Here is a 24,055-nt window from a genome sequence, read left to right as displayed (position 1 = left end):
CCAATGACTGTATCAGTAACTATAGGAGGTGTGTCCAATGACTGTATCAGTAACTATAGGAGGTGTGTCCCATGGCTGTATCAGTAACTGCAGTGGATGTGTCCCATGGCTGTATCAGTAACTATAGGAGGTGTGTCCCATGACTGTATCAGTAACTATAGGAGGTGTGTCCCATGGCTGTATCAGTAACTATAGGAGGTGTGTCCCATGACTGTATCAGTAACTATAGGAGGTGTGTCCAATGACTGTATCAGTAACTATAGGAGGTGTGTCCCATGGCTGTATCAGTAACTATGGGAGGTGTGTCCCATGACTGTATCAGTAACTATAGGAGGTGTGTCCAATGACTGTATCAGTAACTATAGGAGGTGTGTCCCATGTATCAGTAACTGTAGTATTTGGTTTTGGAGAGTATCAGTCACTGTTGGGGTGAGAGGTTTTAGGAGGTTGTCGGCAACCGTAGGTAGGAGGATTAACTGTTAACTCTTGGTGCTCTCACCTTCGGCCTCCAGCTGACTTGAACACGCAGACATTGGGCCTCTGACTACTCCAGCGGATTTGCAGGTCTTTGTAGAGCCAGAGCTCTTGCCAAGGGGATGGTGGTGTGGACCTCACTGCCTGCAGAAAACACTCCTCAGATTTACACACTACCTGGACAAGTACTTGTTCTGTGCGCCTCTGCTGTTGAGTGGGATGAAGCTGCTTTCAGCAACATCGACATCATAGAGTGAAAGGCCTCCTCTTGTTTTTATTGGTTTTCTCTGCAGCCTTGTCTTTGGCTCTGATGTGCAGGCTCTGGTGCCCATCATCCTTTGGACTGAGTTACTGCTCATCCCTATCCATAGGGGCAGGATTTACAGAGTTTTGAGTTTTGATCCACCTCATTTAAAGATCAGTTTTATTTGATACCTGTAAATGGAAACATGCAGCAAAAGGTGTCATTTGCGGCAAATTAAATTAGCGAGGATTGACCACGCTTCTGGTTCCAACACAGCATGTCGACAACTCACTAACCCGAACTGCACATCTTTGGACTGTGGGAGGAAACCATTCGGTCACTAGGACAACATACAAACTCGTTACAGGAATCGAACACCGCTGTAGTAGTGTTATGCTCACCGCTACGCTACCAATATCAACAGAATAGTTTATATCTTCAAAGTCTCTTCACACCCTCAGTATCTGCCACACTCCAGTGTTGCTAAAACCCAACCAATCGGCATCAGCTGCCTCGATGGATAAATTCCTTTGAACTAAGGTCTGGCTCTTCCACCTGCTAAATGCTGGGTGTTCTGCACAGGATCACCAAGAATTTACTTGGCAGTGTTGATGTCAAATGCCGTAGCACACGGTCTGACATCACAACCTGACTCCCCCTGGGGTTGGGGATAGTGCAGGATGGGGCGCTGATTATCCAGGATGAGTTTGATGAGCAAGGTCTGTCAGTTGTGCCACTGGTTATCTGAATCTGGAGAACAGTTGGACCGCTCCTCCAGCTAAACTTAGGTCAAACCAGCAACTATTGTGCTCAGCTTGGGCTTCACTGTATAAAAGGGGGCGCGCGTTCGTGTGTAATACCGCCTCGGGTTGCGTTCTCATTGACTGCCACTTCTCTCAGCTAGAAAACTCCAGCCCTGACACAAACTGACCAGTGAATTGAGACGGTTTGAAGAGAGTGAGGACATTTCCAGCGGAACCAAAAACAGTTCACGGCACTTTTGGTTTCGAAACAAAGCGTTGGGAACAGATATTACAACAGAGGAAGCCGGATCTCTGTCCAGCCGCCACAACGGCAGAAATGCTCTCACTAGCCTCAAGCATTCCCGAGGCAAAAAACAGCACCTCCGGAATTACGCGGGAAGGGAAGAATGGCACCAGGCAGACCAGCACCCTAACTTCCCCAGTCACCCTCCCCAAATTTACCCACGTGGAACATTTTTTTGTTGGGGGAGCTGTATCCATGGCGACCACCGCTCTCTCCCCCCGCCCAACACCTCCGCTCCGCTGATTCGAATGAGGTCCGGCGAGAGCATGATAGGAGCACGGCGATTGGCCGCTGGTCGCCTGAAATTGGATACATGTTGCGAGCAGCTGGGCCAATGACAGCGTTGCTTTCGGCTCGCGTGGCGTTGGCAGGAAGCGGAAAAAAAGTAACGTATGCGCGCGCGGCCGCGTGACGGGGAGCCGGGTCGGGCCGGGCCGGGCGGAGGGAGCGAGCGAGCGAGCGAGCGCCTGGCTGGAGAGAGCGAAGAGCGAACCCGGGCCCGGGACACCGGCGCAGCGTTCAGCACAGGTACTGTATTCAGCCTACACTCCCGGCCTCCCCTCTCAAGGCAAGTGGGGATCACCCTGCGGTCGCCCTCTTCCCTCTCCCCCACCCATCACCCCGCAAGTGACTCATGCAAACTGTTAGTGTCGGAAACAGTTTCTATACAAATTAAAATGGGCGGGGAGTTATTGCGAAAAACAACCGAGTTTATAATGTCATCCAAATTTGCAATCAGTCTTAAAAACGAAACTGTTTCATACTGCAGGGGAATTGTGCTGTATTTTTAAAAGTGATTTTCCCAAAAAATCTTAATATGCTAACGGTCGGTTATTTGTATCTTGATGTAGTTTATGCGTTTAAATTTGCAAGGTCACGAGGTTGTATATTTGGGTGCAGGTACCCACCTTGCTTGTCTGCGAGAGGTGTGGGCTCCTAAGGGGAATCTGTTCACCTTTCGGATTGTTTCTGGCAACTTTAAATGCAATTTTAGATCTCTTTAAGACCACGCAGTCGCACAGACGTTAGGGACCCAGTTAGACGCGAGTAGCTAATAAAGAAAATTATGTTGATGCTTTGTGTATAAAAGATGAAGAGGTTCTAAAGCCCAATGATATTTTTTTGAAAGCTCAACTTTCGGGTTTGGTGTCTAACCTGAGAGTTTCTGACTTTTTTTGCAGGATCGACTTGCCCTTTTTTGTGGTTTCCGAAGGGTGGCCGGTGTTTTACTACCAGGGTATCTGACTGCCGTTTTTCTGCATGAGTATACTGTGATTGAATTTCAGGATGAGATGTACAAAGTAAAATGGTGGGCTTGAAGAAAGGCTACTGAAGAGAGTCGTGCTCAAAGCAAATAGTCTGGAGGCCAGAATTTAAAATCACTCCCTTGGTTAGTTTCCCAATTCTGTGGGTAAATGTGGAGAAAGGAAGCTGTTGGGTCACTGGGACATTTGGGGCTGCCCTGTTGTCCTTGGCCATTGACTTGGGCCACAGGCATGGCAGTGGTGCACCTAACATGTGAGGTCATCGTCCTTCACCTCCCCACTCTTAATCGAGGTTCACATTTCAGAACTGCCACATTCACTGCTATTCCACTTGGAGACTAGAGCACACTCTTGTTTTTTGGTGAATGTTTTGTTTCCCAGGGATTTGTGGAGTCTGCTAAGGGGTAGTGATGAAAAACAAGTAAATGTGAGTGACTTCTCCATCCTCCAACACCATCACACAGATCCCTTTCCCTGGAAATGCCGGGGTTGTCTTTGATCATTCATTGGTCTGGCAAGTAGTCCAGTATGAAATCCTCAGGAGTACTATACAGGGTACTGGTGAGGCTGCACCTGGAGTATTGTGTGCAGTTCTGCTCTCCATACTTGAGGAAAGCTTTGGAGGATGTTCACCAGGTTGATTCCAGTGATGAAGGGGTTAACCTATGAGGAGAGATTGAGTCGCCTGGGACTATACTCTCTGGAGTTCAGAAGAATGAGCGGGGATCTTATAGAAACACACAAAATTTTGAAAGGGATAGATAAGATAAAAGTAGGAAAGTTGTTTCCATTTGTAGGTGAGACTAGAACTAGGGGACATTGCCTCAAGATTCAGGGAAAAGATTTAGGACGGAGACGAGGAGAAACTGTTTTTCCCAGAGAGTGGTGAATCTGTGGAATTCTCTGCCCAGGGAAGCAATTGAGGCTTCTTCACTAAATATTTTTTAAGAAACCATTAGATAGGTTTTTATATAGCAAGGGAATTAGTGGTTATGGGGAAAAGGCAGGTGGATGGAGTTGAGTTTACAGATCAGCCATGATCTTATTGAATGGCGGGGCAGGCTCGATGGGCTCCTGTTTCTTACAATGTCCTTCATGGAGAATGCTTGGGGAGGTGGTTTCACAGGCAGTCAGTACACGGTCCTTGACAGATTGGAGTCAGAATCCAGAATACTCAACTCCATACAGCATTGGGTCTAGCCGTCTTAGGAAATGGAGCCTCTGCCGTGACAAGGTGATGATCCTCCTGCAAGTACAAAGTGCAATGCAAGTGGAGTTGCAGAGCTGCTAATCCTATACTTGACAAATTCTTCTGTGTCTTTCCTATCTAAATACCCGTCCATACCCCTTTGTAACTGTACAAAGAGTGCCTGTAAAGTGTTCACCTGCTTGGAAGTTTTCATATTTTACTCTTACAACATTGAGTCTCAGTGGCTTTTTGACAGTGGTCAACAGAAAAGACTTCTCTGTCCAAGTGAAAACAAATTTCTACAAATTAGCCTAAATTTATTTCAGTTATTAAACACAAAATAATCGATTGCATATTACTCACCCTATTCAAGTCAGTATTTAGTAGATGCACTTTTGTCAGCAATTACAGCTTTGAGTCTGTGTGGATAGGTCTCTTTATCAGCTTTGCACATCTGCACACTGCAATTTTTCCCCATTCTTGTTTACAAAACTGCTCAAGCTCGGTCAGATTGCATGGGGATCATGAGTGAACAGCTGTTTCCAAGCAACACACACAAAATGCTGGAGTATGTCAGCGGGCCAGGCAGCATCTATGAAAAAGAATAAACAGTTGACGATTCGGGCCTACTTCCAGCAAGAATAAACCCAGCCTGTCTGTCTTATATCCACAGCCCTCCCCTCTGGCCTCGTGTATCTTTTCTGTGCTCTCTCTATTGCCGCATTGTGGAGACTACAACTGTGCATGATATTCAATATAAAGTCATTCCGATGTTTTGTACATCACCGCTCTTCCCGGTTCTTTGACACAAGGTCTCAGTCTTTGAAGGCGTTCCATCAACTTTTCACCATTTACTGTTCCCACTTTCAGGGAAGCTATGAACTTGCACCCTGAGGATTCTGTCCATCGGTGCTCCCAAGGTCACTCACTCTCCCTGATCACCTTGTGTGCATTAAGTTGCACGTGTGAATACTCCGTCGAATTTTCCAGCTGCTTTATGACCCTCTATTTTTTGGCGACCAGCATTATGTTCAACATTGTTGTCATCTTTGTTATTAATGAGGATGGAAATGTAGGTACTCTTGAAACATCTCATTCCCATCCCACTTAGTTGTACAGATACATTACAAACAACAAAACACCAGCAAGAATTGAATGGCGGAGAAGACTCGAAGGCCCAATTCTGCTATGAACCCCTGTGGTACAGCACTGGTTACGGGTTACTAGTCAGATAACTATTACCCTCTCAATTTTGAATCCCTGTCACCAACATGCCTTAGATCCTTTGTGCCTTAACTTTCTGGACTGGCCTAGCATGCAGAGCCTTGTCAACAGACTTTCTGACACCAATGCAAACCATCTGTCACTCTGCTCTCGTCAGTTTTCCGAGTCCACCTTAACTGAGATTGTGAGATGTGATCTCTGCACAAAACTATGCTGACAAATGCTACCTTTACAAGTGAACATAAATCCTGTCTCAACAACTTCCTCACCATTGATGCAAGGCTCACTGTAGTTTCCCGTTGCTGTTTGAACAAGGGGACAACAATAGTTGGCTTCCAGTCTTTGCTACCTCATCTGTGGCTAATGAAAATGAGAACATCTCTGTCAGAGCCCCAGATATTGTCTCCCTTGCTCCCCTTTGCAATCTGGGATGGATCAATTCAGTCTTGGCCCAAAACATCGACTGTTTACTCTTTTCCATGGATACATAGAACAATACAGCACAGTTACCAGGACAAGGTTTCCTTTCCAGAGATGTCCTCCTTTGAAGAATGGGTTTCCCTTCCTCCACCATTGTTGGTGCCCTCACCTGCATTTCCTCCACTTCCCAAACATCCACTCTTAACAGGGATAGAATTCCTCTTGTCCTCACCTACCTCCCCATGAGCTTCTTTATCCAACATCATCCCCTGCAACTTTTGTCATCTTCAACAGAACAGAACTCCACCACCAAGTATATCTATACTCTTCTCTCCCCCCACCCCCCCCCCCCCACTCTGCTTTCCACAGGGATTGCTCTAATCTCCCTCCTGGCACTTCTCTCTGCACGCGGGTTAAGTGCCACACCTGGCCTGTGAATCTGTTGGAGTTGTTTATCTGGAGACCCAACATAAATTGGGGGAACCGCTTTGTCGAGCACCACTCCAGCCATTAAAAACAGGATTTCCTGGTGGCCACCCATTTTAATTCTAACCCCCATTTCCATTCATGACCACCCCCCACTGCCATGATGAGGACAAACTCCTTGTATTTCATCTGGGGTATCCAGCATGAACATCAAATTCTCCAACTTCTGTTCATTTTTTCCTCCTTCCTCCTCTTCAATTCTCCACTCTGGCTCCCCTCGTCCCTTCTCCTCACCTGCCTGTCATCAACCCCTGGTGCCACTCCTCCTCCTTTCTCCCATGGTCATGTCTTTCCATGAAAGAGAGATATCTTTCCTTTCCTGTCTTTCCTTTCAGTTAGTCCTGACGAAGGGTCTCGGCCTGAAATGTCGACAGCAGTTCTTCCTATAGATGCTGCCTGGCCTGCTGTGTTCCACCAGCATTTTGTGTGTGTTGTTGTTTGAATTTCCAGCATCTGCAGATTTCCTCGTGTTAACACAATTCGAGTTGTTCTTGGGGGGGGGGGGGGGAGTGGGGGTAGCCCTGCAAATGTCACCACACTTCCGCCACCAATCAGCATACCCACAACTTACTAACACTGACCGTACACCTTTGGAATGTGGGGGGACAGTTGCAGCAGGAGGAAACCCAGGCAGTCTGAGGGAGAACGTACAAACAGCAGTGGGAATGATCACAAATCGCTGGTACTGTAAAGCAGTATGTTAACTGCTATGCAACTGTGGCTCATTGACTGGGTGTTCCTCTCCAGCTGGATTGGGGGCACCTTCACCAGCACGACCAATTTCAAGGTGGCTGCTCCCCACCCCCTCCTCGAGGGCAGTTCAGGCTGCGCAGTCGATACTGATGTCGCTGAGATGCCTACTTCTACTTCCTGAATCACAACTGTCAGTCTCAACTCTTGATCTCCACTGTTCTTGATTCTCCCATTGCCCAAAGATCCAGCTATCTTAGCCAGCGTTATTGCACAATGTTTTGACCCACCATTAATCACTCAGTTTAGAAGCAGAGTAGGTTGTACCTGCCTCTCTTTTCTTTCTCCCCGCACCCCAATTACTGATGCTCTCATATCATGTTCCTGCTCTCTCCCTCTACCCTTGAAGCCTTGTCTGTGTAGAAATTACATACCTGAAACATGTTCAGCAACTGTCTCCACTGCCTGCTGTGGTAGCAAATTTGGATGACTCCTCATCCTCTGAGTGAAGAAGTTTCTATTCAGTCCTGTCCTGTATCCTGAGACTGGCCCCCTGTTCTAGACCTACAGTTAGAAGTGTCCTTTCTCCACCCACTCTCAGACGCTGTTGCATCTTGTAGATCTCAGCGAGTCCCTGGTACCTCTGAACTCTGCTGAGGACAGACTTGGATCTCTCAGGAACTAGCGGTTCTCAACTGGCTAGAAGGCTGCCCATGCCATTCTGAACTGTCTTCATGTCCTCTTGTTAATGACTTGTTGTTCAATGAAAGCCTTCCATTATTTACACTCAGAAGCAGGGTCGATTCTCCTCAGTTTTACAGAAGCATGAACAACAGGGCTTCCTACAGCTTGCCCCTTGCATGCTGCTGCCATATTTTACTGTAATCTTCCATAGTTCTGTATCATGGTGAGGGATGTGCCGAAACAGAGGCCTTGTGCAAGGCCTAAATAAATTCAGCATTAACTATACATCACTCCCTTACAGAACCCCTTCCTCTCTGTCTGCATCTTTAGCATTTAAACCCCTGACTCCTGAATCTTGTTCTCATAGCAACTGTATGAGTCCAAGAGATCCCAAATTGAACTGTCAGCACCACTAATCTGAGGGCAACAGGTCTGAAGAAACAGACCAGTGGCTGTGATCCAAATAACAAACTTCAATTCTGTAAAGGTGAAGGAGCTACTTTAGCTCTCTAATATTCTCAAGTCTGGAACTTGCAGTCTTCTTCCTCTATTTCCTATGGTGTTATTTTCATTCCTGATGTCCTCCAGCATGGCCAGAAAGCCTTTAACTTGAGTGTATTAAAAGCAGTAGCTGATTGATAGTTTTAACTCTGTCAAGCAACACTCTTCACTTTCAGGGCAGTTGATTATCACCTGTGGAACTTGTCTCACTGGTGGGTTTTGAGGATTGGGCTGGTTCCAGTCGTTGGAGTGTTACCACTTTGATGTTCATCAGCTTTATTTTCTCTGGGGTGCTTGCTGACGCAGTCAGATAGTAACATGACATTAAAGGCAGTTTCACTCTCACCTCATCCCCACCCCACCCCCCATTGTCAGTACTTATTCAGCCCTTTGTTCAGTACTTAAACCACAGCTCTGAAGTCTACATTGAGTAACTGTCCCTTGAAAGCAGTATCCATCACTCTTGGTGAGAGTAGATTGTACTGTAGTTCGCACTGAACTTACTGCATGGGTAACTTTCTGCAGTGTGCTCCATAAGTCAGATTGTCCCTTGAATCACCTCACTCTAGAACTTTTCTCTTCCTAATTATTTCTGACCTTCTCTCTTAAGTTCTGACTTGCCTTTCCCAGTGTCTGTCAGGTTGCCCTTTAGACTGATTCGTCCCCCAGGCATGAGTCAATTTCTTCACCCAGACAGTTAATCTGATTACCCATCCTAGTTAGCTCCCCACCCCCTCTATTACCCTCATCATTACACTGTAGACACTTTAAACCCACTTTTTATAATACTATTCACATTGTAAGTGTATTTATTCACATCTTATTCCATATCTGTACTTTAACCTCCAACTGCTTTAACTTATTTATATATCATTCTTTATAATTGTTGAATGTTTTTTATTGTTTGTCACTGCCTAACCAACACACCACAGCCTAATGCAGTGGATTCTGGTTAATTGGGACCTGTACATTTTTGCCCAGTTAAGCAAATTCACCACTTTCTGGCTAAAGAAATTCTACCTCATCGGTTCTAAATGGACATTCCCTCTATTGAGACTGTGCCCTCTGGTTCTAGACTCCCCCACTATACGAGGCATCTGTTCCACATCCACTCTATCCATGCCTTTCAACATTCAATAGGTTTCAATGAGATTCCCCCGCCCCATTCTTCAAATGTTCCTGATATATTAACCCTTTCATTTCTGGAATCACTCTCATGAATCTCCTCTCCAATGTCAGCAAATCCTTTCTTGGTTAGGGGACCCAAAACTACTCTCAACACTCGAAATGAGGCCTCACCAGTGTCTTGTAAAGCCTCAGCATTGCACCATTACTTTTATATTCTAGTCCTCGCAAAATGAATGCTAACATTGCATTTGTTTTCCTCACCACCAACTCGATCTGCAAGTTAATCTTTATGGAATCCTGCACAAGGACTCCCTTTGCACCTTGGATTTTTGAATTTTCTGACCATTTAGAAAATAGTCTATGCTTTTGTTCCTTTTACCAAAGTGTGTGACCATACACTTCCTGACACTGTATTCCATCTGCCACTTCTTTGCCCATTTTTCTGATCTAAGTCCTTCTGCATCTCCCTGCTTCTTCAACATGCTTTCTCCTCCACCATTCTTCACATCATCCGCAAACATGGCCACAAGGCCATCAATTCAGTCATCCAAATCATTGATATATAATGTAAAGAAGCAGACTCAACACAGACCCCTGTGGAAAACCACTAGTCACCAGCAACAAACCAGAAAAGGCTCTCTTTATTCCTACTCTCTGCTCCTGCCAATCAGCCACTGCTTTATCTGTGCTGGTATCTTTCCTGTAATACCATGAGCTCTTATTATATTTAGCAGCCTCATCTGCGGTGCCTTGTCAAAGGCCTTCTGAAAATCCAAGTGAGTAACGTCTGCTTTCTCTCTCCTACCTGTTACTGCCTCAAAGAATTCCAACAGCAAGATTTTTTCTTAATGAAACTATGTTGACTCAAGTACCCTGAGACATCATCCTTAACAATTGACTCTTAACATTTTCCCAACCACTAGGGTCAGACTAACTGGCCTATAATTTACTTTCTGCCTCCCTCCTTTCTTGAAGAATGGAGTGAATATTTGCACATTTGCAGTTCTCTGAAGCCATGCTAGAATCTAATGATTCTTGAAAGATCATTACTAATACCTTCACAATCTCTTCAGCAACCTCTTTCAGAACCCTGGGTTGTAGTCCATCTGATCCAGGTGACTTATCTATGTTCAGAACTTTCAGTCTCCCAAGCACCTTCAACCTAGTAACAGCAACTTCTGCTCCCTGACACTTGAAACTTTCAGCATACTGCCAGTGTCTTCCACAGTGACTTATTTAGTTTTTCTGCCATTTTCTTTTCTGTATAACATCATCATTTTCCAGCAATCCAAAACCTACTCCGGTCTTTCTTTTACTCATTTATTTATTTTTTATCCTCTTTGATATTATTGGCTAGCTTACCTTCATATTTCATCTTTTCCTTCCTTGGGGCTTTTTTTTAGTTGCCTTCTGTTGGTTTTTAAAAGCTTTACAATCATTAACTTACCACTAATTTAGGATGTGGAAACTATGGAAAGGATGCAGAGGAGATTTATGAGGATGTTGCCTGGATTGGGGAGCGTGTCTTATGAGAATGGGTTGAGTGAACTTGACCTTTTCTCCTTGGAGCGACAGAGGATGAGAGGTGACCTGATAGAGTTGTATAAGATGGTGAAAGACATTGATTGTGTGGATAGTCAGAGGCTTTTTCCCAGGGCTGAAATGGCTAACACGAGAGGGCACAGTCTTAAGTTGCTTGGAAGTAAATACAGAGATGTCAGGGGTAAGTTTGTTTTTTATGCAGAGAGTGGTGATTGCATGGACCATGCTGGAGGCGGAAACGACAGGGTCTTTTAAGAGACTCTTGAATAGGTACATAGATCTTAGAAAAATAGAGGGCTCTGGGTGACCCTAGGTAATTTCTAAAGTAAGTACATGTTCAGCACAGCATTGTGGGCCGAAAGGCCTGTATTGTGCTGTAGGCTTTATATATTTCTAATTTTTGCTCTATTCTATGCCCTCTTGTTTGCTTTTGTTGTTTTTGCCTTTGTCAACCGTGGTTACATCATCCTGCCTTTAGAATACTACTGCTTTAGGTTGCATCTATCCTGCACCTTTTGAATTTCTCCCAGAAACTCCAGCCATTACTGTTCTCTTGTCATCCCTGCTCATGTCCCCTTCTAATCAACTTCGACCAAATCTTATCATTCCTTTATTCCACTGTAATACTGGTACATCTGACTTCAGCTTCTGCCTCTGAAATTGCAGGGTGAAGTCGCTCTCCTCCATCGGGCGAACTGGTCCTCAGTTTTCCTTTGGCTCTTCCCACTTTCTCTAAATTTGAGGGGTAGCCGTTGGCTCCAGTTATGCCTACCTCTTCACTGGCTATGTGAAGCAGTCCATGTTAGAAGCCTTCCCCGGTAACACACCACCACTCTTTCTCCTGCATTGGTGCTGCTTCATACACCTCTGCTGGGTTTGTCAATTTGAACAACTTTGCCTCTGACTTCCACCCTACCCTTAAATTCTCTGACACCTCCCTCCGCTTTCTCAATCTCTGGAGACAAGCTCTCAACTGACATCTTTTATAAACCTGATTCCCACAGTTATCTTGACTACCTCCTTCCCACCCTCTCCTGTAAAGATGCTATTCCCCTTTTTTCAGTTCCTCCGCCACATCTGTTCTCAGGATGCAGCTTTAAATTCCAGGACATCAGGAATGTCCTCCTGCTTTGAATAAAGGGGTATCCCTCCAATATTGACTCTGCCCTCACCGGCATCTCCTTCATTTCCCAAGCATCCATGCTCACCCCATCTCCCTGCTGCCCTAACAGCAGTAGAATTCCTCTTGTCCTTTCCAACAACAGCATCCAACACGTTATCTTCTGTTACTTCCTCCATTTCCAAAGGGGTCTATCTTTACCCCATCCTCCTCCCCATCATGCCTCCCAGCTTTCTGCAGGGATCACTCCCTCTGCGATTCCTTTGTCCATTTGTCTCTCCCCACTTATCTCCCTAAAACAAAAGCAGCTAAATTGCTACACCTGCCCATTCACCTCCTGCCTCACCTCCATTCAGGTCCTCAACCAGTCCTTCCAGGTGAGGCTACACTTCACCAGCAAATCTGCAAATCATCCATCGTGTCAGCCTCTAGCAGTGAAACCTGGCGTAAATTGGGGGACCACTGCACCTCCACGTAATCTGCCACAAACAGTACTTCCTGATGTCCAAATATTTTAATTCTAATCCCCAGTCCCGTTCAGACATATTGGTCCATGGCCACCCACAGGATGGATAGCAAGACAGTATATTCCACCTGGATAGCCTCGGAACTGATGGCATGAGTATCGATTTCTTCTACTGGTTTAAAAAAATCACCCCCCTTCCGCCCCCCATTCCCCACTCTGACCTTTACCTTGTCTCAGCTGCCTATTACTTCTCCCTTCCTTCTCAGTCCTAATGAACATCTCGGCCCAAAATGTTGACTGTTTATTCACTTCCATAGATGCTGCCTGACCTGAGGTCCTCCTACATTTTGTGTGTGTTTCTCTGCAGATTTTCTCGTGTTTACGGTATTATGATCAATGTTTGCTCAGGTTTCCTTTACCTTAATGTCCCTGATCATATCTGTTTCATACAGCACCAATCCAGAATTGCTTTTCCCCTAGTGGGCTCAACCACAAGCTACTCTAAAAAGCCATCTCAGAATCAGAATTGAATTGACTACTTTTTACATCCTTCACATACATGAGGAGTAATGAAGTGCAGAGACAAGAAGGTGTCTGTTTAATGCACAGGATGGTACATGTGAATGGTCCAAGTAATGGTCCAGTAATGTCGGGCAGCTGAGGAACTGGTGAATGTTACCTCTACTGGTGCTACAATTCTATGTTCTCTGCAGAGGAGGGCAATTGAGCTGCTGGTGCTAAGGTGCACCTACCCTGTGTTCTGGTTTAGTGCCCCGTACAGCATCAGCTGCACTAAGCTCCCTTCAGTGATCTTGTAGAAGGATTGAGATAGGAGTTGTAATTGAGTTAAAGGAATTCTAATCCCCTTTTTTTTTGCTCCTGATAGTTTATTCAAGTGGGTTAAATCTCCCATGAGCTGTTTGTTGCATAGGACAGGCCCTTCGACCCACAATCATGTGCCAACCTTTTAACCTAATCCAAGATCAAACTAACCCTCCCTCCATTTTATTATCATTCATGTTCCCATGTGAAAGTTGATTAAATGTCCCTAATGTATCTGCCCATGTCAGGGTGTTCTACGCATCCCCCAACTCTGTTGTTTTTTTTTAAATAAATAAATTACCTCTGCCATTTTCCCCTCCCCCTTACTTGTCTCCAATCACCTTAACATTTCTCCCTTGGTGGGGAAACTCTGGCTATCCACTCAGATCATCTGGTACTCTTATCATCTGGTACACCTCTGTCAAGTCACCTCTCATCCTTCTTCACTCCAAAGTGAAAAGTCTTAGCTTGCATACATTATAGTAATCTCTGGAAGTCCGAGGAAGACGAATGTGTTGCACAGTCAATGTCTGTGGGCACGCATATGACTTCTGAGACCGAAGTCCGAAGTGCAGATGGGGCAAGGAGCACCGTCTGTTGGGGCAGGAGCAGATGCCTCCCTGTGTCTTTCTTGACTCGCTTTGAGCTTGGCTCTTTCTTGACTCGCAGATGGCTTGGAAGTTGTTTGCTGCCTTGGAACATAGTTATACTCCAAGCTTGTATAATCTATCCTCAAAAGACATGCCCTCTAATCCAGGCTGCATCCTGGTTAATCTTCTCTGCACCCTCTAAAGCTTCCACATCCTTCCTATAATAAGGCTCTCTGAATTTGCCAAGTGTGGATGTGGAATACTTGCCCACTTTTTTCATTCCTCCACATTTTATTTATATCTTTGCCTGTGACTCTTTTTCATAGAAGGATGAGGGCAACATCAGATCACATGACTCCCCTTTGAGTTTCACATGAGAGGGAACTGGGCCTGTATCCCCTCCATCGTCACAGCACCATTCCACTACAACAGGGGACCCCTCAGTCCATGGCATAAAACGGGTTGGGATCCCCCGCACTAGAAGGACTCGGGCTGAAGAAGGCTGTTCATTGTTGCCTTCTCTCGGGCAATTGAGGAAAGAGCTCAGATAGTAGAGAGCACCCCTGTGGCCATCCCCTCAGTAATGGTTCTCTCGTTTTGGATGCAGTTGGGTGGGGGGGGGGGGGGGGTGACCTGACAGGACAACCACGGTGATCGGGTTTCTGGCACTGAGCCTAGTGCAGAAGGGAAAGGGGAAGATGAGGAATGTGGTAGTCATAAGGGATTCCATCGTGACGGGAACAGACAAGAGATTCTGTCAGCCTGTTGGAGATACCCGCATGGTGTGTTGCCTCCCAGGTGCCAGGGTACAGGATGTCTTGGATCAGGTGCAGAGTATTCTGAAGGGAGAGGGTGACCAGCCACAAGTCTTGGTACACATTGGTACCAATGACATAGGTAGAAAAAGGGAGGAGGTCCTGAAGAGAGAATTCAGGGAGTTAGGTAAGAAGCTGAAAAGCAGGACCTCCAGGGTAGTAACCTCAGGATTGCTGCCTGTGCTACCTGCTAGTGAGTGCAAGAATAGCATAGTCAGGCGTATTAATATGTGGCTGAGAGACTGGTGTAGAGGGCAGGGATTCAGATTCCTGGATCGTTGGGGCCTCTTCTAGGGGAGGTAAGATTTGTACAAAAAGGATTGGTTACACCTGAACCCAAAAGAGGTCCAATATCCTAGCAGGCATGTTTAATGGAGCTGTTTGGGAGGGTTTAAACTAATTCATCAGGAGGATGGGAACTGGAGTGATGGAGCTGAGGAAAAGGAAAACAGAAATAGGTCAAAGACAGCATGCAACAGAGATTATAGAAAGAACAGGAAGGAGATAAAGCTTAATCAAAGCCTGTAGCATGAGTTACAGGGCAGTAGAGGTGTGGTGCAGTTAAAACAGAAAGCAACAAATACTGGATTGAAGGTGTTATATTTGAATGCACACAGCATAAGGAAAAAAATGGTTAGTCTTGAAATTCAGCTACAGATTGGCAAATATGACGTTGTGGCCATCTCAGAAACTTGGCTAAAGGATGGCTGCCATTGGGAGCTGAACGTCCAAGGATATACGGTATATCGGAAAGATAGGTTAGTAGGCAGAGGGGGTGGTGTGGCTCTATGTATAAGAAATAATATTAAATCATTGGAAAGAGATGACGTTGGATTGGAAGGTGTAGAGTCTCTGTGGGTTGAGTTAAATGGCAGGGGTAAAAGGACCCTAAAGGCAGTTGTACACAAGCCTCCAAACAGCATCCGGGATGTGGATTACAAATTACAGCAGGAGATAGAAAAGGCATGTCAGAAAGGCAATGTCATGATAATCGTTGGGGTTTTTAACATGGAAGTGGATTGGGAAAACCAGGTCAGTACTGGACCTTGGGAGAGAATTTGTCGAATGTCTAAGGGATGGCTTTTTAGAACAGTTTGTTGTTGTTCTTGTTGGCTGTGCTGGATTGGGTGTTGTGCAGTGATCCAGAGGTGATAAGAGAGCTTAAGGTTAAGGAACCCTTAGGGAACAGTGATCACAATGATAGAGTTCACATTGAAATTTGAGAAGGAAAAAATAAACTCCAGTGTGTCAGTATTTCAGTGGAATAAAGGAAATTGCAAGGGCACGAGAGGGAAACTGGCCAAAGTTGACTGGAAAGGGGCATTTGCAGGAAGGACAGCAGAGCAGCAGTGGCTGGAGTGTCTGAAAAATGAGGGAGGTACAAGACAGATGTATTCCAAATAAGAAATTTTCAAAGGGAACAAGGGCACTACTGTGGATGACAAGTGAAGTCAGAGCCAAAGTAAATAGACAATAGGTGCAGAAGTAGACCATTCGGCCCTTCAAGCCTGCACTGCCATTCTGAGATCATGGCTGATCATCTACTATCAATACCCGGTTCCTGCCTTGTCCCCATATCCCTTGATTCCCCTATCCATAAGATACCTATCTAGCTCCTTCTTGAAAGCATCCAGAGAATTGGTCTCCACTGCCTTCCGAGGCAGTGCATTCCAGACCCCCACAACTCTCTGGGAGAAGAAGTTTTTCCTTAACTCTGTCTTAAATGACCCACGCCTTAATCTTAAACCATGCCCTCTGGTACTGGACTCTCCCAGCATCTGGAACATATTTCCTGCCTCTATCTTGTCCAATCCCTTAATAATCTTATATGTTGCAATCAGATCCCTTCTCAATCTCCTTAATTCCAGCGTGTACAAGCCCAGTCTCTCTAACCTCTCTGCGTAAGACAGTCCTGACATCCCAGGAATTAACCTCGTGAATCTACACTGCACTTCCTGTACAGCCAGGATGTCCTTCCTTAACCCTGGAGACCAAAACTGTACACAGTACTCCAGGTGTGGTCTCACCAGGGCCCTGTACAAATGCAAGAGGATTTCCTTGCTCTTGTACTCAATTCCCTTTGTAATAAAGGCCAACATTCCATTAGCCTTCTTCACTGCCTGCTGCACTTGCTCATTCACCTTCAGTGACTGATGAACAAGGACTCCTGGATCTCTTTGTATTTCTCCCTTACCTAACTCTACACCGTTCAGATAATAATCTGCCTTCCTGTTCTTATTCCCAAAGTGGATAACCTCACGCTTATTCACATTAAACGTCATCTGCCAAGTATCTGCCCACTCACCCAGCCTATCCAAGTCATCCTGAATTCTCCTAACATCCTCATCACATGTCACACTGCCACCCAGCTTGGTATCATCAGCAAACTTGCTGATGTTATTCTCAATGCCTTCATCTAAATGGTTGACATAAATCATAAACAGCTGTGGTCCCAATAGCGAGCCCTGTGGCACCCCACTAGTCACCACCTGCCATTCCAAGAAACACACATTCACCGCTACCCTTTGCTTTCTATCTGCCAACCAGTTTTTTATCCATGTCAATGTCTCCCCCCCCCCCCCCCCCCCCACCAATGCCATGAGCTTTGATTTTACCCACCAATCTCCTATGTGGGTCCTTATCAAATGCCTTCTGAAAATTGAGGTACACTACATCCACTGGATCTCCCTTGTCTAACTTCCTGGTTACATCCTCGAAAAACTCCAATAGTAAAAGCAAAAGAGAGGGCATACAAGGAAGCCAGAGCTGGTGGGGAAATAGAGGATTGAGAAGCTTTTAAAAACTTGCAGTAAGAAACTAAGAAGGTACAGAAAGCTTTTTTAAGTATATACAGGGTAAAAGAGAGCCAACACAAAATGACACTGGAGGTATTGTAATCAGAGATGGCAGAGGAACTGAATGCGTATTTTGCATCAGTCTTCACAGTGGAAGACGTCTGCAGTGTACTGGACATCCTGGAGTGTTAGGGAAGTGAAGTTTGTGCAGTGAAAATTACGACTGAGAAGGTGCTCAGGAAGCTTAATGGTCTGAGGGTGGATAAATCTCCTGGGCCTGATGGAATGCACCCTCGGGTTCTGAAGGAAGTGGCTGGAGAGATTGCAGAGGCACTAACGATGATCTTTCAAGAATCAATAGGTTCTGGCTTTGCACCAGATGACTGGAAAATTGCAAATGTTACACTGCTATTTAAGAAGGGTGGGAGGCAGTAGAAAGGAAATTATATACCTGTTAGCCTGACATTGGTGGTTGGGAAGTTGTTGGAATCGATTGTTAGGGATGAGATTACGGAGTACCTAGAGGCACATGACAAGATAGGCCAAAGCCAGCATGGTTTCCTGAAAGGAAAATCCTGCCTGACAATGTGTGGCCTCCGTCAGTCGTGGCCGACCATGGGTACTGCGCCTCTGGTAGTCACTGGGCGTGGCTTCTCCAGGGCAGAGTTGACTTGGAGATCCATCTGTTGCCCGTGCAGTGGGACCCCCCTCTCCATGTTGACGACAAGTCCAAAGGAACGACGGAGGTCGGTACAGTTTTGTGCCAGCAGCATCGCAGGAGTTGCTGTGCCGGTGCTGGGTACAGCAGTCAGCCGCCTTCGGAACTCCGACTCCAGATTTTTCCTCGGGGTTTACTCCCAAAACCTTTCCCGTGAGTGGGTATAGCTGCAAGGTAGCGGAGGTTTGAAACTGGAGTTTTCCCGCTCCTAGATGAGCTACCATCTGCCCGGAGCGGCTGGTTTTAAGGCGCCAGTGGCCCACCTTTGCCCTTTCTCTTGAACTATGCCACATGTGAAGGCCAGGAGTTGGTCTTGGTTGTCAGAGGCTATTTGAGACACACGCCATGAAGAGCATTTGTTTAGCAGTGGGAGCTCGTCCCCACTACCACCCTTCAGCTATGAATATCCTTGGAGCCTGACAAACCTACTGCAATTCTTCGAGGAAATTACAAGCAGGTTAGACAAAGGAGATGCAGTAGACGTGGTGTACTTAGGTTTTCAGAAGGCTTTTGCCAAGGTACTTATTAGGGGGAGCCAACACAGCTTTGTGCATGGCAGGTCATGTTTAACAAATCTATTGAAGTTTTTTGAGGAGGTTACAAGGAAAATGGATGAAGGAAAGGCAGTGGATGTTGTCTACATGGACTTCAGTAAGGCCTTTGACAAGGTCCCGCATGGGTGGTTAGTCAGGAAGATTGGATTAGACATGGGCTCAACGGGAGAAGTCGGAGAGTGGTAGTGGAGGATTGCTACTCTGAGTGGAGGCCTCTGACTAGTGATGTGCCACAGGGATCAGTGCTGTGTCCATTGTTATTTGTCATCTATATCAATGATCTGGATGATAATGTGGTAAATTGGATCAGCAAATTTGCTGATGATACAAATATTGGAGGTGTAGTGGACAGTGAGGAAGGTTTTCAAAGCTTGCAGAGGGATTTGGACCAGCTGGAAAAATGGGCTGAAAAATGGCAGATGGAGTTTAATACAGACAAGTGTGAGGTATTGCACTTTGGAAGGACAAACCAAGTTAGAACATACAAGGTAAATGGTAGGACACTGAGGAGTGCAGTAGAACAGAGGGATCTGAGAATACAGATACACAATTCCCTAAAAGAGAGCTTTTGGTACATTGGCCTTTATAAATCAAAGTATTGAGTATAAGAGTTGGAATGTTATGGTGAGGTTGTATAAGGCGTTGGTGAGGCCAAATTTGGAGTATTGTGTGCAGTTTCGGTCTCTGAATTACAGGAAGGATATTAATAAGGTTAAAAGAGTGCAGGGAAGTTTTACAAGGATTTTGCCAGGATTTGAGAAACTGAGTTACAGAGGAAGTTTGAATAGGTTAGGACTTTATTCCCTGGAGTGTACAGACAGATAGACATACTTTATTGATCCCGAGGGAAATTGGGTTTCGTTACAGCCGCACTAACCAAGAATAGTGAAGAGATATAGAAATATAAAACCATGAATTGAATTGAAAATACACGTGGACTAAGATGTTAACTGTCCTGTGCCTGTGTCCTGATCAGTTGATCTGCCACCTGTTTTCAGGAGTTTCGGCCCACTTATGATCAAGACTCCCTCAGGGTGGTGGGCCAGCAGTGCTAAAGCACCACCTCCCACTGATGAGCTTAACAACTTGGCATCTGCCTCTATTAGAGTTTGTTGGTCGCTTCCATCCAACAGATAGTCTACTCTTCAGGTGTCTATGCAGCTCCTGAAGTGTTTACAAAAGATGGATATACTGTCTGACTATCTGCCCCTCTGGACGTACTTAGTCTACACCCATGATGATCCTGCCTCTGCTGCCTCAGCTACAGCCCTGCTGGTTGACTTGATCTCTCTTCTAGTGAAGCCAAGGTCACGCAGCCACTTCTGGAAAGTGAACACAATAAAGCCACGGCACCCTACTTCGAATGGATAGCATGAGACCTTCCACCCTCTGTCTCTGCACTCTGATCTTAATTCTGCATATTTGGTTAACTTGCGCTCATGGGCTTCATCGATGTTGTCTTCCCAAGGGACTGAGAGTTCACCAATATCCATTTCTCTACTGGTGTCAGAACAGACGGTTATATCTGGACGCAATTCGGTGAAAACTATTTGCTCCGGGAAATTGCCTTTCCCATCCAAGTTGGCCTTGACACACTAATCATTGGCTGAAAAAAGTATGCTTGATCGTGGGCCTGCGCTGTACTCCCTTGATTTAGAGCCTTCTTTCACAAATGATATGCAATGTTCTGTGCAGCACGGGGCATGAGATAAGTTGTGCTGCAGTACTCTCTGCTCATCTGCTTCTGTTACAACTTTGAGAACGTTGTTATGTCTCCAAGTGTACATGCCGCTGGAGAGATTGACTCTGCATGCACTGAAAATATGCTGAAGTGTTCCCTTCTCACCACAAGCAGCACACCTGTCTGTCTTATCTTCATACCAGGTGCTGAGGTTGGCAGGTGTTGGGAGCAGGTCATACACCGCTCTGTATAGAAAAGAAATGTGGAGTGGTTCCATCTGCCACAGGACATTCCAAGATAGATGTCATTGTTCAACACTTTCCCACCAGGTCCAAGCCCCTTGTTTGGTCAGGCCAGCTGCTTTGGCTAACCTCTTCTCCTCTTCTATCTCTCGTATTTCACGCATTACAAGCTCACGACACTCCTTACCTGCAGAAGATGACCACCACTTGTGGGTTGTCCATCCAAGTCCCTGGCAGCCTAGCTGGGTAGCCCCAACCGTCTCCTTGTGCTTCAATCTAGACTCTGCCTCATCAACTGCTTCCCAGGCTGACCATTTCCTGCCTGATCTCACATCCAGCTGGATATTCTTGATGACAGGGTCTTTTGAGTCTCGAAGCATCAAGAATGATCCTACCTTGGCTACCTTGACCTCTTCAACAAGGGATTACACTGGGATGGTAAGCTTTGTCTGTCTACTGTGGATCACAACATTGGTGAGGCTGCTCGGTACTCCAAGCCACTTCTTCACATAAGTGTTGATCTTCTGTTCCATTGCCTCAGCATGGGACATTGCCACTTCATAGACAGTTAATGGCCACATTATCCGTGGTATCAGTCCGTACTGCAAGCACCACAACTTCAACTTGCTGGGCAAGCCACACTTGTCGACAGACATCAGACCTCTGCTGATCGGTTCTCCTGTCTCTTGAACCCCCTTGGTGTCTCTCAGCTCCTCTGTGTACCATCGCCCGAGGTAAATAATTAAATAATAAGTTAATCATGCCAAGTAGAAATAAGTCCAGGACCAGCCTATTGGCACGGGGTGTCTGACACTCCGAGGGAGGAGTTGTAAAGTTTGATGGCCACAGGTAGGAATGACTTCCTAAGACGCTCAGTGTTACATCTCGGTGGAATGAGTCTCTGGCTGAATGTACTCCTGTGCCTAACCAGTACATTATGGAGTGGATGGGAGTCATTGTCCAAGATGGCATGCAACTTGGACAGCATCCTCTTTTCAGACACCACCGACAGAGAGTCCAGTTCCACCCCCACAGCATCACTGGCCTTACAAATAAGTTTGTTGATTCTGTTGGTATCTGCCAACAGAAGAATGAGGGGAGATTTGATAGAGGTATATAAAATTATGCTGGGTATAGATAGTGAATACAAGCAGGCTTTTTCCACTGAGGTTAGGGGAGAAAATAACCAGAGGACATGAGTGAAGGGGGAAAAGTTTAAAGGGAACATTGGGGGGGGGGGCTTCCTCACACAGAGTGGTGGGAGTGTGGAATGAGCTGCCAGATGAAGTGGTAAATGCGGGTTCACTTTTAACAGTTAAAAACTTAGACAGGTACATGGATGAGAGGTGTATGGAGGGATATAGTCCAGGTCAGTAGGACTAGGCAGAAAAATGATTCGGCACAGCCAAGAAGGGCCAAAAAACCTGTTTCTGTGCTGTAATGTTTTATGGTTCTAAGGTGCTGCGCATGAGTCTGCTTAGCAAGATAAGAGCCCATGGAATTACAGGGTAGTTACTAACATAGATGGAGCATTGGCTGGTTGGCAGACAGCAGAGAGTGGAAATAAAGGGAACCTATTCTGGCTGGCTGCGTGTTACCAGTGGAGTTCCACGGGGGTTGGCGTTGGGACCACTTTTTACGATGTATGTCAATGATTTGGACTACGGTATTAATGGATTTGTGGCTAAATTTGCTGATGATACAAAGATTGGTGGAGGAGTGGGTAGTGTCGAGGAAACAGAGGGCCTGCAGAGAGACTTAGATAGTCTAGGGCAGGGGTCGGCAACCTTTACCACTGAAAGAGCCATATGGACCCATTTCCCACAGAGAAGAAAACACTGGGAGCTACAAAACCCGTTTGACATTTAAAATGAAATAACACTGCATACAACGGTTTTTTTGCCTTTATGCTATGTATAAACAAACTATAATGTGTTGCATTTATGAAATTGATGAACTCCTGCAGAGAAAACGAAATTACATTTCTGCATGCAACAAAAACATTTTGAACTGAAAAAAAGATGTTGGGTTGAAGGTTACTCCATAGTTAGCCTACCTTGGATCGAAAAATTAAAAGAAATCGCGTACTGGCGGGTGTCAGGCATTGGGAGTGGTGATGTATATTAATAGCAATAAAAAACACATTGTAGCGGTGTGCTACACGCAGTGCTAAAATAACGACACTGCAGTCAAAGATAACTTTATTCGAACTAAACAGCCTCACTTTAAAGCCTCCCTCAACCCGCCCCCCCCCCCCCCCCCCCCCCGTGGGCGCGGATGCTCCAAAAGACACGTACTCACAAACCCCCGTAGGCTATCTCCCTTAGCCGGAACGGTGGCTAATTGTGAGCCGGTTCGATTGTGCCAGGAAATGGGGTCGCCACAACGTTTTATTTAGATTGTACAAGATCACCATAATCTTCAAATTTCGAATTACATTTCAAAAACTAACAAACCACGGGGAGCCGCAGCACAGAGATGAAAGAGGCGCATGCGGCTCCGGAGCTGCGGGTTGCCGACCCCTGGTCTAGGGGAATGGGCAAAGAAGTGGCAAATTAAATACAATGTTGGAAAGTGTATGGTGATGCACTTTGGTGGAAGAAATAAATGGGCAGACTATTGTTTAGATGAGGAGAGAATTCAAAATGCAGAGATGCAAAGGGACTTGGGAGTCCTTGTGCAAGATACCCTAAAGGTTAACCTCAAGGTTGAGTTCGTGGTGAAGAAGGCGAATGTAATGTTGGCATTCATTTCCAGTGGTATAGAATATGAGAGCTGGGATGTGATATTGAGGCTCTGTAAGGCACTTGTGAGACCACACTTGGAGTATTGTGTGCAGTTTTAGAAAGGATATACTGATGTTGGAGAGAGTTCAGAGAAGGTTCACGAGAATGATTCCAGTAATGAGAAGGTTACCATATGAGGAATGTCTGGCAGCTCTTGGACTCTATTCCATGGAGTTCAGGAGAATGAGGGGGATCTCATAGAAAGATTCCGAATGTTAAAAGGCCTGAACAGATTAGATATGGCAAAATTATTTCCCATGTTAGGGAATTCTAGGACAAGAGGGCACAATTTCAGGATTGAAGGGCGTTCATTTAGAACTGAGATGCGGAGAAATTACTTTAGTGACAGGATGGTAGAGCTATCTAGTCTGTACCAAAGTATTATTCTGCCTAGTCCCATCGACCTGTATCTGGACCATATCCCTCCCAACGTGTACTTGAATTGAGCCCATATCCGCTGGCTGCTCATTAAATATTCACATGACCCTGTGAGTGAAGAATTTTCTGTCAGGTTCCTCTTAAATATTTCACCTTTCACCCTTAACCTGTGACCTTTAGTTGTAGCAGAAGTC

At 45.7% G+C, this 24,055-nt stretch overlaps 1 protein-coding gene across 5 annotated transcripts in view; it reads left to right on the top strand.

Annotated features, from left to right (window-relative positions):
• The first annotated feature begins 2,152 nt into the window (after positions 1 to 2,152).
• The window catches only part of LOC132401240 (uncharacterized), an 86,560-nt gene continuing 64,657 nt past the window's right edge, over positions 2,153 to 24,055 (top strand). For 4 of the 5 annotated variants that reach the window (XM_059983241.1, XM_059983239.1, XM_059983240.1 and 1 more), the window contains exon 1: positions 2,153 to 2,293. The gene's annotated coding sequence lies outside the window, so the exon portion shown is untranslated. Of the gene's footprint in view, positions 2,294 to 2,946; positions 3,003 to 24,055 lie in introns of all 5 variants that reach the window. The other variant, XM_059983238.1, reaches the window with a different exon arrangement.

This window comes from Hypanus sabinus, chromosome 10, assembly GCF_030144855.1.
Source record: "Hypanus sabinus isolate sHypSab1 chromosome 10, sHypSab1.hap1, whole genome shotgun sequence".
Taxonomy (NCBI): Eukaryota; Metazoa; Chordata; class Chondrichthyes; order Myliobatiformes; family Dasyatidae; genus Hypanus; species Hypanus sabinus.
This window is presented reverse-complemented; position numbering and strand designations above follow the sequence as displayed.